This window comes from Canis lupus, chromosome 19 (assembly GCF_048164855.1).
Source record: "Canis lupus baileyi chromosome 19, mCanLup2.hap1, whole genome shotgun sequence".
Taxonomy (NCBI): domain Eukaryota; kingdom Metazoa; phylum Chordata; class Mammalia; order Carnivora; family Canidae; genus Canis; species Canis lupus.
Genome location: NC_132856.1, coordinates 13,571,389 through 13,584,853, shown reverse-complemented (window position 1 = coordinate 13,584,853; position 13,465 = coordinate 13,571,389). Strand labels below are relative to the sequence as shown.

Below are 13,465 nucleotides of genomic sequence, written 5' to 3'. Positions count from 1 at the left end.
TATATATATGACTCGGGTTGTATTTCCATTGGCTAGCCCATTGGTCTATAGCATGGAGTTTTACCTGGATTCAGAGATCTTTAAAAGGATTCATGCAGAGGGTTTTAGAAGATGGAGAGATCTCTGGAATTTTATGTACCATGTATGTGCTCCTGTATATGAGGATATTTCTGAAAGAATATCATTAGATTTTTATCAGGCTATATAATACCAAATAAGGGTAGTTACCACTGATTTAGTCTCTCATGGAAGGTTATAAGACCTTAAAGTGGAATTTTAGAGGGCAAAATGCAGGACATTGCGCCATTTCTAAAAACTCTTAGAGAAGAAATCTAAGATTCCTTATCATGGGGTTGAGGATATACTCTTGATGAAGATAGTGGCTGAGTACCTTGTTCATAATTTTATTCCCAGGACCTGGCATTCATTGTTGGCATCCAAAAAATATTTTGCCATTTACTGAATTTGAGATCATTACCTGTGAAAAAAAAATTTTAAAGATTTATTTATTTGTTTGAGAGAGAGAGAGAGAGAAAGAGAGAGTGAGTCAAGGTGGGACAGAGGAGAGTGAAAGAAATAATCTTAAGCAGACTCCCCACTAAGCAGGGGCTTGATCTAAGGACCCTGAAATCATGACCTGAGGCAAAATCAAGAGTCAATTAACTGGTTGAGCTACCCAGGCATCCCAGATCATTACTTATGAAAATATAAAGGTCATTATTATTATTATTTTTTAAAGATTTTATTTATTTATTCATGAGATACACAGAGAGAGGGAGAGAGAGGCAGAGACACAGGCAGAGGGAGAAGCAGGCTCCATGCAGGGAGCCTGATGTGGGACTTGATCCTGTGACTCTAGGATCATGTCCTGGGCTGAAGGCAGGCACTAAACCACTGAGCCACCAGGGATCCTTCTATTATTATTATTATTTTTTTTATTTTTGCAAAAATACTAAGCACAGTTTAGAAATAAGAATGATACCTTGGAACATATTTAGCAAATATATTTGCCTCAGGCCAATTCACAGAACCTAAGATTGGAAACAATGATATGAAAGTAAGTAGTTTAATTGTGAGGTAAGCCAGGAAGCACTAGGGGAGTGATGAAGTGAGACAGACACGGGAAGGAAGCTATTTCAAGGTCAATTAATGAGCAGGTTATTGCTGTGGGTCCTCTGGGACATTGTGTAGACTGAGTCTCCGAGTTGTTCCATGTGAAGGGTAAAGATGTTATCAACTCCTGTGTGTCACTGGTGGAAGGCCTTTCCTGGAGTCATAAACGTGCCAGGTCTGTCTGGTCCTTGTGAAGGCTGAGCATCCTCTGACAGCCAAGGGAAGCCTCAGCCTTAGAGTTATGGCCACATGCATTTACAAGCTGTCCGCAATTTTGGGAAGAGTAAGTGCCAAGAGGATATGGGCAAGATACCAACAGCTTGAGCTAAGTGTTACATGAGGGTAGTATGGCTGGAAGAAGTTGCTCTTTAATTATATAGCACTGGAGAGGGAGGGTGTGTTTATTATAGGATAATGATCTTAATCCAAAGGACTTGGAAAATTGTGCATATGGGAATTTCATGAAAATGGTTGTCTGTCTTCTGGGGATTAAAGAAAATTAATGCTCTTTCTATACCGCAGGCTTGTTTATGTTCAGACCCATCCAAACTCATGTTGTTTTTCAACTACTTCAGTGTAAATGCTCATAGGAAAATGAATCTTTGAGTGTTGTTGAAAAACCATTAAAAATGCTGCAATTTTTGTGAAACAATTTGGCAAGGGTAAGGTTTGTTGGGGGAAATGAAAAACAGTTTTGAGGCTGAGAATTTTGTATTTCCTCACAAACAAGTTTAATGAAAAGTAAAATTATTTCTTCTCTTTGGCTGAGTTAAAATGCTTAAATGTTTTCTGTGAGCAGTAAGTGCAAATTTTCTGATAGATCACAATGTTTACCCTTCCAAAATCTATTCTCCACTAGAGAAACCCAATTATTAGGATGAAAGTGGTATATAAGTAGAATTGTTTTCACAGTGTCTATTGAAAATTTGAAGGAAAGCACTCCTTATTTTTAAATCTGGAGAAAGACATTAACTGTCCTTTATCAAGCTATTTTATTTATTTTCAGGAATACTTTGGTCATAGTCTTTCAAAGGCACAAACATCAATTAGCTGAACTTGAAATCTTTGCTACAAACAAGACTGTTCACATTTTTTAAAAAAGTAATTGTAGTACAGCTAACGTACAGTGTTATATTAGTTTCATGTGTACAATATACTTATTCACTAATTCTGTACATTACTCAGTGATCATCATAAGTGTGATTCCACATGTGAATGAAATCCTGCGGTATTTGTCTTTCTGTAATTGCTTTATTACCATTATGCCCTGTATCTATCCATATTGTTGGAAATGGCAAGATTTCATTCTTTTTTATGGCTGAGTGATATTCCACTGTGTGTGTGTGTGTGTGTGTGTGTGTGTGTGTGTGTGTGTATCTCCCATTGTTATCCGTTCATCTGTAAATGGACATCTGGGCTTCCAGAATTTGGATATTGTAAATAATGCTGCAATAAGCATAGGGTCACATACATCTTTTTAGATTACTGTTTTCATATTCTTTGGGTAAATACCCAGTGGTGGAACTACTGGATCATGTGGTAATTCTATTTTTAACTTTTTGAGTAACCTCCATCCATACTCTTTTCCACAGTGCCTGTGCCAGTTTGCATTTCCACCAAAAGTGCACAAGGGTTCCTTTTTCTCTACATCCTCAACAACATATGTTGTTTCTTGTGTTTTTCATATTAGGGCTATTCAAACTCTTGATTTGACCTATAGCACTGCATTTGTAGGAGACAATAGAGCAGGATGATAGAAAATTAGCAATAGTGTCTTATTTGTAATTTATTTTCCCATAAGCAAATTATAAAACGTAATTGCTCTAGTAGTATAGTTTTAATTTACTCAAATTAGAATGTTTACAACATTCCCTTTTTCTTTTTTTAATGAACTTTTACTGGGTACGAGCTAGAAATATCTAAGTAGTGTTATGAGATTAAACTCTTTATTTGCTTTATTTTGCTCTTCTAATGAAACTTCAAAATCTCTAGTCTTGACTGGAAGGCTTATACTCTAACTCTTACTTTTTTGTGGCTTTGTCTCATAACTCTCTTCATCTTGACTATACTTCACCTTCTGGACCTTCTGCCTTTTCAAACTCTCCCTTCTCAGAGTTTCTGTGTATGTTCTATCTTCTGTTATTCTCCACCTCCTTCTTCCTACTCATCCTGTTTGCCTGCCCTTTCCATCTGTCCACCATCCTGTTGGAGCACACTGCACTTTCCCTTATGGACCTTAATATCTTTGAAGTTAAAAAGTTATTTGTAAGATAATTTATTTCATGTTTGCTTTTCTCCCCCACAAGGACTATTCTGTTCAAAACCTATCCTAGTGCATCATACAATGGTCAGCATCAAGTACATATTATTAATAAATTTCCAGTGAATAAATGAACAAATGGATGACTTAAGAGATGTTGACCAGTTTACCTGCTTATTATCTATGTGTCATTATAAGTTTTATCTGATTTAAACATGGGGTCTTTCCTGTCATGTAAAGGCTTGGTCAGTTCTACTAAATCATATGTTGTCAGATTTGCCCTTCAGGAAAAGTCTCATAGATTTATTCTTGAGGTCCATCTTTACTATTTACATCAACAGCTGAATTGCTCATTTTGTGATGGTTCAAATACCCTGTTTCACTATTTCTCCATGTGGGCACCGCCTTATCATCTTTGCCCTGGCATAATGTCCATCTCTTATAACCATTTATTGAACTAATGAACAAGAAAGGAAGGCTGAACTTTCCAAAATTCAAATATCATTTACAGATTGGGCTATCTTCTGATAAACTTTCAAGTTTTAGATTAGACCAAATAAGGAATTAATCATTCATTTACTTTGATGTCTTCTTGAGGCAAAGAGTTAATGAAGGGAGTTTGCTTTAGGGATGTATGGCCCGCATGTCTAACATGATTAGCAGTGCTTGAGGGACTCAAGCTCAACCAAGGTGCCTAGAAGGATGATCAGCTGGACAGAAATCACCAAGGCAAGGTGAGGGTGTCTTGTCATTGATTTAATGAAGGAGACAATTCAAATGGAAAATTCAGGAAGAATAGAAATTACCACATTAAACTTGCATAGATTTCTATTAAGGAGACTATTTATCTGTTATACATCATCTCCTCCCCTTTTAATATGAGATCCATGTTAATTTTTGGCTTTCTACCTCTTAACTCTGTATCATGCCCTCCATAGGACACTCAGTAAATGTATAAAGTAATTCTTTTAGTGCAATCTGGGATCTCCAGGCTTCTGATAAATTTTAAAATAAGAATTTCAATTCTTTCAGCAAAAAGTTAAAATATTTTTGTATTTTTCCTGAAAAAGCATGTTTTTCATTTGACCTGAAATTTTTGGATGATGCAGCCAACAGCATTTTACTTGAACTAGGTATAGGATCTGTCCCATCATGATATCTGAATGTCTGTCTGTTTAATTCATCCATCCATCCATCCATCCATCCATCCATCCATCCATCCATCTATTATATGTATGTGTCTAAACTGTATTCAATGGAAATTTTTTGGCTAAGACAATAAGGTACTGAGAAAAACATTTAATGTGTGTGATTTTCTGCTCAACATCCCCCCTGTCTTGTGACAAATTCTGTTTATCCTTCAATTTTGTCTTACAGTTTTATGTTCTTTGCCACTTCCTTAGTCAAAACCACCATCATTCTGCATCAGGGATACTCTCACAACCATCTGATTACTATCATCCATCTGTGCCTCTCTCGAAGCTATTCTCAGCACTAAATCCAGAGGGACATTTTCAAATCTCAAATTCTCTCTTGTTATTTCCTTTGCCTAAATGTTTCCAAGTCTTCCCATTTCACTTAGAATAAAGTTCAAAAACTAATTTCTTCAACCACTTTTTCACTGGACTTCCTATACCCCATGTTGGAGCCATGCAAGCTTCCATTCCACTTTTAAGCTTTTGCATATGCTGTTCCCTTTGTCTGGCATGGTCTTTCCTCTGATCTTTACCCAGTTTACTTCTATTCACCTTCAAATCTTAGTTTAGCTCTGAATTGTCTGACTAGAATCCTCTCCATCATATACACATTAATCCATTCTCCTCCAGGAGTATATGTGTGTGTATCTGTGTGTGTGTGTGTGTATTTGAAATTTTGCATTTTTTTGGTTATTTAATTGAATCTCTCTCCCCACTAAAATGGATGCTGCAAGAGGTCTGAAACAGATTTTCTGGCATTCTCCTGGAGTATAGCACACAGCCCTATGAATGGCACATTTATATATATATATTTTAAAGATTTTATTTATTTATTCATGAGAGACACAGAGAGAAAGAGAGAGGCAGAAACACAGGCAGAAGGAGAAGCAGGCTCCATACAGGGAACCTGACGTGGGATTTGATCCCCTGTCTCTAGGATCATGCCCTGGGCTGAGGGCAGAGCTAAACTGCTGAGCCACCCAGGCTGCCCAGCACATACATATTTGATAAAGCAATGAAGTTTATTCCCACAGAGAAACCAAGGCCATCATGGGATACAGGATCCATCTTTTCCTAAAGAACAGTTCAAAGGATCCTAGTTCAGTTGCATCAAGTTAACTTTTTGTTCTGATTGGATTTTCCATGCCAAACAACTCTCAGTTGTAATCTCCCTTGTTTGTAATCTAGTTTCTATCTGTAGACTTTCTTTGCTGTCCTGGAGTCCTGCTTTGATACTCTCCCCTGTATCTCATGAACTCAGTATGGAGAAGCTGCTTTATCCCATCAATCCTGCCCAATGATTGAAAGTCTGCTGTTTATTGTAGGAACACCCTTTCTTGACTACTCTGTCTGCTACTCCTTGTTAGACCTTCCTTCGATAGGAACTCTCATCTGCCAAACTTCTAGGATGTCATATCAATCCCATTAGCTGGATTTCTTCTTCTAGTTTTCATTGCCAAAGCTGAGGCTTCCAAATATATGCTCCATTCTGGAAAATAAATCCCTTTTCCAAATGCTGAGTGTGCCAAGAGTGGCCTAGTTTGCTGTCAACTGAGCTCCACATCCATCAAAACATGCTTCAGCTTCTTCATTTGTATCACGTTTTAATAGTTTCTCTGCAAGTCAACATGACATTCATTTGGACTCATCCAAAAAGAACAGCATGTTCTCTTTGATGTTTGCATTTTTAGAATAAATGACTTTTTCTCCCTTAATTTCTACTTTTGGAATCTTAACGAACATCAAGTTTTAGAGACAGTGACCTTGTTTTCAAGTGTAGGAATTAATTACTTTAAAATGTCACTGTTAAAGGAATTATCAGCACTCTGTTCTTACTCATAAATTGCCATCAATTAAAATCTCACAAAAATTATATAAATTTCTTCTAACAAAATGTCCTACTATTTTATGTGCAGAGTGTTTCATGGTGATCCTGGGACAATAGCATTGGACATCACTTGAGTTGGAGGAAGATGATTCTTAAAAATCCATATTCTAGGTCCTGCCACAGACCCAATGGATCAGAATCTACAAGGAACTTGAAATCTACATTTTGAGCAGTATTCCAATGAATCTTAGATACATTGAAATAAAAAAAAAAAAAGATATTTTTTTCCTTGAGCACTGAAGTCTGGGGATAAAAAGAGCTGGCACTCTGGACAAAGGCAAGTATATTTGTTTTTTTCATTCTATGGACTATACTGATAAAATAAGTACATTATAAATAATACCTTAAAGGAGACATTTTAAAAGGAGGAGAGAAAAGGTTAGTAGAAAAAAAAAAACTATATTTGTTTGCCATATTCCACAGTATATCATTCTTACACCCCACAGGATGTGAGTACTTACTTTGGAAACTACTTCTAGAATTGCCTTGTGTCCTGTTCTAACAGAGAATTAAGCTAGATGTGCACCAGGATCAGTTTTGTTGAGGGATTATCAGGGGAAATCCAGGTGTAGGGAACTTTGAGGAATGAATCCTGGGCATGCAGGAAACAGGTCCCAGGTGAAGTGGGAGGTCAGAGGTGACACAAGGAAACACTGCTGATGGAACGATTGTATTTGAAGAACTAGGGAGGGAAACCACACCACATCTTGCATAATTAAGCTGGTATGCCATCTTATGTGTACCCCCTCTGTCTTTTCTGGCCCCCTGTATTATGCTGCTCAACGTGTATGTAGTCGGAGGGCTAATGCCAAACCACAAACTGTTATTGGCCCATGATAAGATGAGTATAGAAATTGAGAGTAAGTTTTGAGAAATGTTTAGAGCAGTGTCTAGTAATTTATACTCCTGTATTTTACAGAGGTAATGGTCTGCAGTGGATTGGGGATTAAACAAAAACTGCAGGCTGTCCCCTCTAGGTAGTTTGAGAAATACTGCCTGTGGTGATGTATGGGGCTGAATTCCCCCTCTCCTGGCCTTCTATGTGGCCACTAGAGGCCAGAGCATGGGCATCTGCCTTTCTCACCTCAAGGAGTTTGCCTGTCTTGGCCTATTGGAGGACACTGGTACTGAAGAGCAGTTGTGACCTTGGGCACCAATCTGGCACCTCTCTGTCATTCATAAATTGAGATAATGGAATCAGACAGTCAACACACTGTCCTAGGTTCTAATTTCCTATCATGATGTGAGGGAATGAGTGTCTCCTTCCCTTATAGCTGCATCTCCCAGGAAAGTCAGGATTATAACCAGTGAAGCATGAATCCTGTTCAAGCACAAGCAATGTTTGAAGAAAATTAGTAGCCACATTGCCGTTTATTATTGGCCCAGCTCCTGATAACATGAAGACAGATTTCTCTTCTTGGATGTCTTCCTAATTACATCCTGCATACATGGCTATAAGGGAGAAAGGGTCAGGGTGGTTTAGATATTGAGGGCAATACATGTGGAATCAGACGGTGTAGTGTCAGACCCCAGCATTTGGTGACCTAAAAGCTCATTTTTCCTGATCCTGAATTTCTTACTTTGTTCAGTGAACAAATGATTCCTATCTAGTGGGGTTTCAGTGACGATTAAAGGAGATGATTTTTGTAAAGCACTTGAAGGCTTATAAAACCTTTAAAATACGTTGTATTGTTATTATCATGCTTTTTTATTCAATAAATAGTTGAGTACCTGTCATATGCTGTGGATTATACTAATTATTGAGTTAAATCAAGCATGATCCCAGTCCCAAAGGAGCTTATGATCTATTCAACACCAATACAACTTACTTTCAATGTACTTCGTATTTCCAGCCATACTGTAAACTCCATATAGTCGGGGAGTGCCTCTGATCCATCTCTAAATCCACAGTGTGTAGCTAGTGCAGGCATATAGAAAGTGCTTAAGAAATCCATGCTTTAAAAAAAAAAAAAGAAAAGAAAAGAAAAAAAAAAGAAAAAAGAAATCCATGGTTAAATGAACTGTGAATGTGAATTCTATTCCCTTACCAGTCTTGGTTTGGTTTGACTCGTTGCAAGGATTCAAACACAGGTCATTTATTTAGAAAATGATTTCAAGTAACAACTGTAGGGGAGTGGAGGAGCAAGACAAAGCAGAAAAGGAAGCTAATAAAGGGGAGTTTTGTTCTACAGCAGACTTCTCCCTGGGGGCAACTGGCACGTAATCCTGCTGGGGACGTGTTGGGAGGTAGAGGGACAGGAGAGCTAGGTTATTTATTCATCAGCCATGATAGGTTAAGAGCTTCTTTGGAGTGGGTATTAATCTTCCAGTGCCTCTGGCTTCAATGATGGCAGAAGTCCCCAGGCACAGGATCACAGGGACTGGCAGTTAAAAGTCAGTGTGCTTGCATGAAAATTGTAGGTGCCAAGAAAGCAAGGGTAGGACACCCACCTTGTCACTTTGCTTCTCAACTGATATCCCAGAAAATTTCCATGCTCAATCTTTTCCCTCTTCTTCACATTGAGAATGTCTACAATATATTTATTGCTGAACTCAAGTCTGCTATCTTCCCTAAGTCTTCTCTGAGTGCTCTAGCGTGCATTGTTTCCTTCCTCCTCTCAGCTACTTGTTCACTTATTATTATTTTTTTAATAGCATTTCCTGTAGCACAGACACACAGATAGTTATTTTAATGCTGTGTAGGTGTCTCACCCTCCCACTTCAGTGTGAACTCTAGAGGATAGACCCCAGGATTTATTCATCCTCTGTTCTTGTACATTGTCCAGAACAAATGAGACTGCAGTAAATTGAATTTGGGACCAAATTTAACTTGTAGGTAAGACTGTGGATTTGAGTGACTCTGCATGCACTTTTTCTAGCTGTATCTTCTGCTCCGACTTGACTAAACCAATTTGCAATTTTGTTGATTCCAAAGTATTTCAATAAGAATAATAGTACAATCACCACAGTGGGTAGCTCCCAATGATTAATAAGCACTATGTGACTGGCATGGTGCATTTAATATATTCTCTCATGTAATCCTCCCAACAAAAATAGTGTCACCACTTTTCAGATAAGGAAATGGTTTAAGTCATTAAAGATTTACATAAAATCATATAATTAGCAGAAGATTATAAACATAAACTCAGGACTAATCCAGACTTTTAATGATTATACTATAGTGTCTTCCGAGTTTAAGAAACAAAAAGAAATGCTGAAAATAACTAATTTATTGATTCATTCACCTCTTAGTCCAATTGTCCAACTAAGGAAACACCCAAATTCACATGAGTTTATATTGTCTTTAGACTTGGTTAGTCAAAGAAAATGAGGCTCATTCTTGAAACACAAAAATGCAAGAACTGTCTTGGTGATCCTTCAATGTCTAAGTCACCACCTTCCTATTTTCTCTGTCATTCAGTCCTCCAAATCCAAGGATGTTCTATCTAGTTGAAAGACTACAAAAAATTGCTTCTGACATCACTTAGTTTCCATAATGATTGGTTCATGCCTAGACATTGGTTTTGATAAACACAGGAAAACATTTCGTTGTAACATAAACAACATATACAAAATATTCCTTATACATGTCGGGAATATTTTCTCCCCTGTCCCTGAGGCTCAGCCTAGATGAAACAGACCCTTCTTTCGTCCTCAGCTTTCCTCTCTCCCTTGTAGGTTCTCTCCCAGCCCTCTCTACCTAAAGAATTATTGTTTACCTGTGGGAGGCCAGAAGCCTTGCTGTCACTCATTGCACATGTTCTCAGATCTATGGTCCCTGCCAGGACTTAAACTCTTAAAAGGCAAAGCTTAGAGTTTTTGTTGCTGCTTGTCCTTCCCTTCCTTGAAGCAAGGAGTACTGATGTTAGCCTTATCTAGCTGAATGGAGGAAAGGCTCTTGGGTATAAGGTAATACAAGATCAAAAAACTGCACCAGGGATCCCTGGGTGGCGCAGCGGTTTGGCGCCTGCCTTTGGCCCAGGGTGCGATCCTGGAGACCCGGGATCGAATCCCACATCGGGCTCCCGGTGCATGGAGCCTGCTTCTCCCTCTGCCTGTGTCTCTGCCTCTCTCTCTCTCTCTCTCTCTCTCTCTCTGTGACTATCATGAATAAATAAATAAAATCTTAAAAAAAAAAAACTGCACCAGTTAATATTTCAGAAAAAGAAAAGCCTATGTTTATATGCTTCTAGATATGTTTATATGTGTATGTGAACATGAGTGTTAAGTCTTTTATTGCTGTTTATTTTTTTTTCCATGCCAACATATCAGATTATTGGTCCTCCTTATTCTGGATAGAGAATGAAAGGCAAAAGTAATTCAACAAAATCATAAACTGCTTAATTTCAGTTTTGCGTGGCTTGTTGAACTGTTATAGAATCAGCTGCTTTTTCCCACAGGCCTTATTTTTGTACTGTTCTGCTAGTGTGCAAATGCATTGACCCCAAGTGTTTTCTAAGTATGGAATTTGGAGTTCAGTCTTGTCTGAAATTTCATTAGAAGACTGCCTGATTAGCCTGAATCAGAAACTGCCTTCCAAATAGTGTATTGGAAAACATTAGTGAGTTGTCTAGAATTTTCTAAAAGGAAGACATAATTTATTGATTATCTTCTGAGAATTTTTCATGTTGCAATAAATAGAGAATTATAGTGGCCTTGTTTGAATAACTGTAATTAAGATCTCTTTGTTGTTTTGGTGATAGACCCCTACTTACTAGATTTCTGAATAGAAAAACCTGACTTGGCAAACTCTTAAGTATGAGGAATCACAGAGAGATATGCCAAGATGATTTTATTTCTTATTTTTTATTTTTTCTTAAGTACATTCTATACCCAACGTTAGCTCAAATACATGACTCCAAGTTCAAGAGTTGCATGCTCTACTGACTAAGCAAGTTAGGCACCCTGCCAGGATGATTTAAAAAAAAAAGAGTTATACATGGTTTGATGATTTTTTTAAGCTGCAGTATATAGAGGAATTTGTTTCAGACATAAACTTAGTATTTTCTGTGTATAAGTCAGGCCTTTGAAGTGGGCATATTTTGGCCCATTCTGTAGTACTGCATAGGAAACAATTTGAAAATAACAATTTAGTTGTACCTCACTGTATTGTATTCAGTAACTAACAAGAAAGGCCTGTCACTCACTACTCACCCCCACAAACATTTACTCATATACCTGGGCATACCATGCACCTGGATACATACTTCTCTTTCAGGACAGCTTTAGCGCAGGCCCTGGGTGAGTGTTTCTAATAAAATGGTAAGAGTCCTAGCTCCCAATCCCTATCACAGGCATACTTCTGCACTGGTTTTATCTACCCAACATTCACGGCTATTTTTAGAATCATTGACTTTGACCTCATCAGGGCTTGTTAATTGAATGCTTACCAGTGCTGAGCTTGGTGTATTCATTGTTTCGTTCGGTAGTTACATACATCTTGGACTGGCAGCTACTGTTATGATATATACTTTGTAGATGAGGAAACTAACGCTCTGAAAACTTAAATGATTTGATCTGGGCTACACAACTGATAAGCAAGTTGAGTATCCTGTACTTTCAAACTTTCTGCCATTTTGCTTTGACGTAATTACCTAAAATGTAAAGACTAGCACCCAAGTTCCTTCACAGTCTATGACCTCTCTTCCCTACCTTGTGTCTTGAACAGATTTACACACCTCCCTGTTCCAGTTTGTGAGATATCTATTATTTGTATGCATAAAGACTTACTCTTATGTATATTTTGGTAGAGCAAGAATATCTGGATTTGAGTCATCTTTGGTAAGATAGTTTTCCAGTGAGGGAAAGGAGTTAAGAACAAGGTTACTGTGGGTTAATTCTTTTTTTTTTTTTTTTTTAAAGATTTTATTTATTTATTTGATGGAGACAGGGACCACAAGCAAGAGGAACAGCAAAGGGAGAAGGAGAAACAGGCTCCTTGCTGAGTAGGAACCCAATACAGGACTGGATCCCAGGATTCTAAGAACCTGACCTGAGCTGAAGGCAGATGCTGTGCCATCTAGGTGCCCCTAAGCAGATTATCATTCTTATAACCTTTGTTATCTGACCTCTTTTCCATTGAAATTTTAATTTTATTTGTGTTTCTCTTATGGAAAGGTGTTTCAGAGAATATGATCTCTGTTCTAGTTTCTAGAACAGGGTGAATGTTATTAGTAACTGAGGTGGTAACGAAAAGATATTCAAATTCTGGGTAATGAGATATGAAAGTAGTGGAGTAGATTTCCTTTACTCTAAAAGGAATGTGTAGTATTGTATGCTTGGTAAATTACTTTAAAAATACATCAACATAGAGTGATATGGTTTTGTGTGTATGTGTAAGATAACTTTTTTTTATTTTTAAAGAGAGAACACATGTGCAAGCAGGAGGTGAAGGGCGGAGGAGGAAAGGGAGAGAGAAATCTTAAGCAGGCTCCATGCCCAGCCTAAGGCAGGGCTCAACCTCACCACACGGAGATCATGACCTGAGCTGAAATTAAGAGTTGGATACATAACCAACTGAGCTACTCAGGTGCCCCAAGATAACTTTACTCTATACTTTGATATGCCTCTAAGAGAAATCCACACTATCAAGGGGACTGTGTAATTAATTCAAATATTGTTACTGACACATATATATTAAGGTTTGTTAGTTTTTAAAGGAGATATTAGAAATAACCTTCATTGGTGATTGGCACATGTGGTTGACTGATGATACAAGTTCCTTTACTATTGCATGAACACAGTAAAGAAACTAGACAGTCCATATGTCTCATAACCTTGTAATAGGATACACAGTCTAGATCTCTGTGCTATCCCTAACATCACAGAAAACTCCGCCATATAATTTGACTATATAGTTGGCTAGTCACGCCTTCAAAATATTATTGAGTTTACCACCTTGGAGAGAAGTTGTCATCAGAATTACTGAAAATAAAACATAAGGACCTAAAAGCTTTTATAACTGTTTTTTTGTGCCTCATTAGTGATATTGTTAAGTTAAAGTAGTCC

The 13,465-nt window shown here is 37.7% G+C and overlaps 1 long non-coding RNA gene across 18 annotated transcripts in view; it reads left to right on the top strand.

Moving 5' to 3' along the window:
- LOC140609909 (uncharacterized) overlaps nucleotides 1–13,465 on the top strand; it is a 470,386-nt gene that overhangs the window by 374,100 nt on the left and 82,821 nt on the right. For all 18 annotated transcript variants that reach the window (XR_012011641.1, XR_012011642.1, XR_012011644.1 and 15 more), the window contains one exon: nucleotides 6,486–6,734. This is a non-coding gene — a long non-coding RNA (uncharacterized lncRNA). The remainder of the gene's footprint in view (nucleotides 1–6,485; nucleotides 6,735–13,465) is intronic.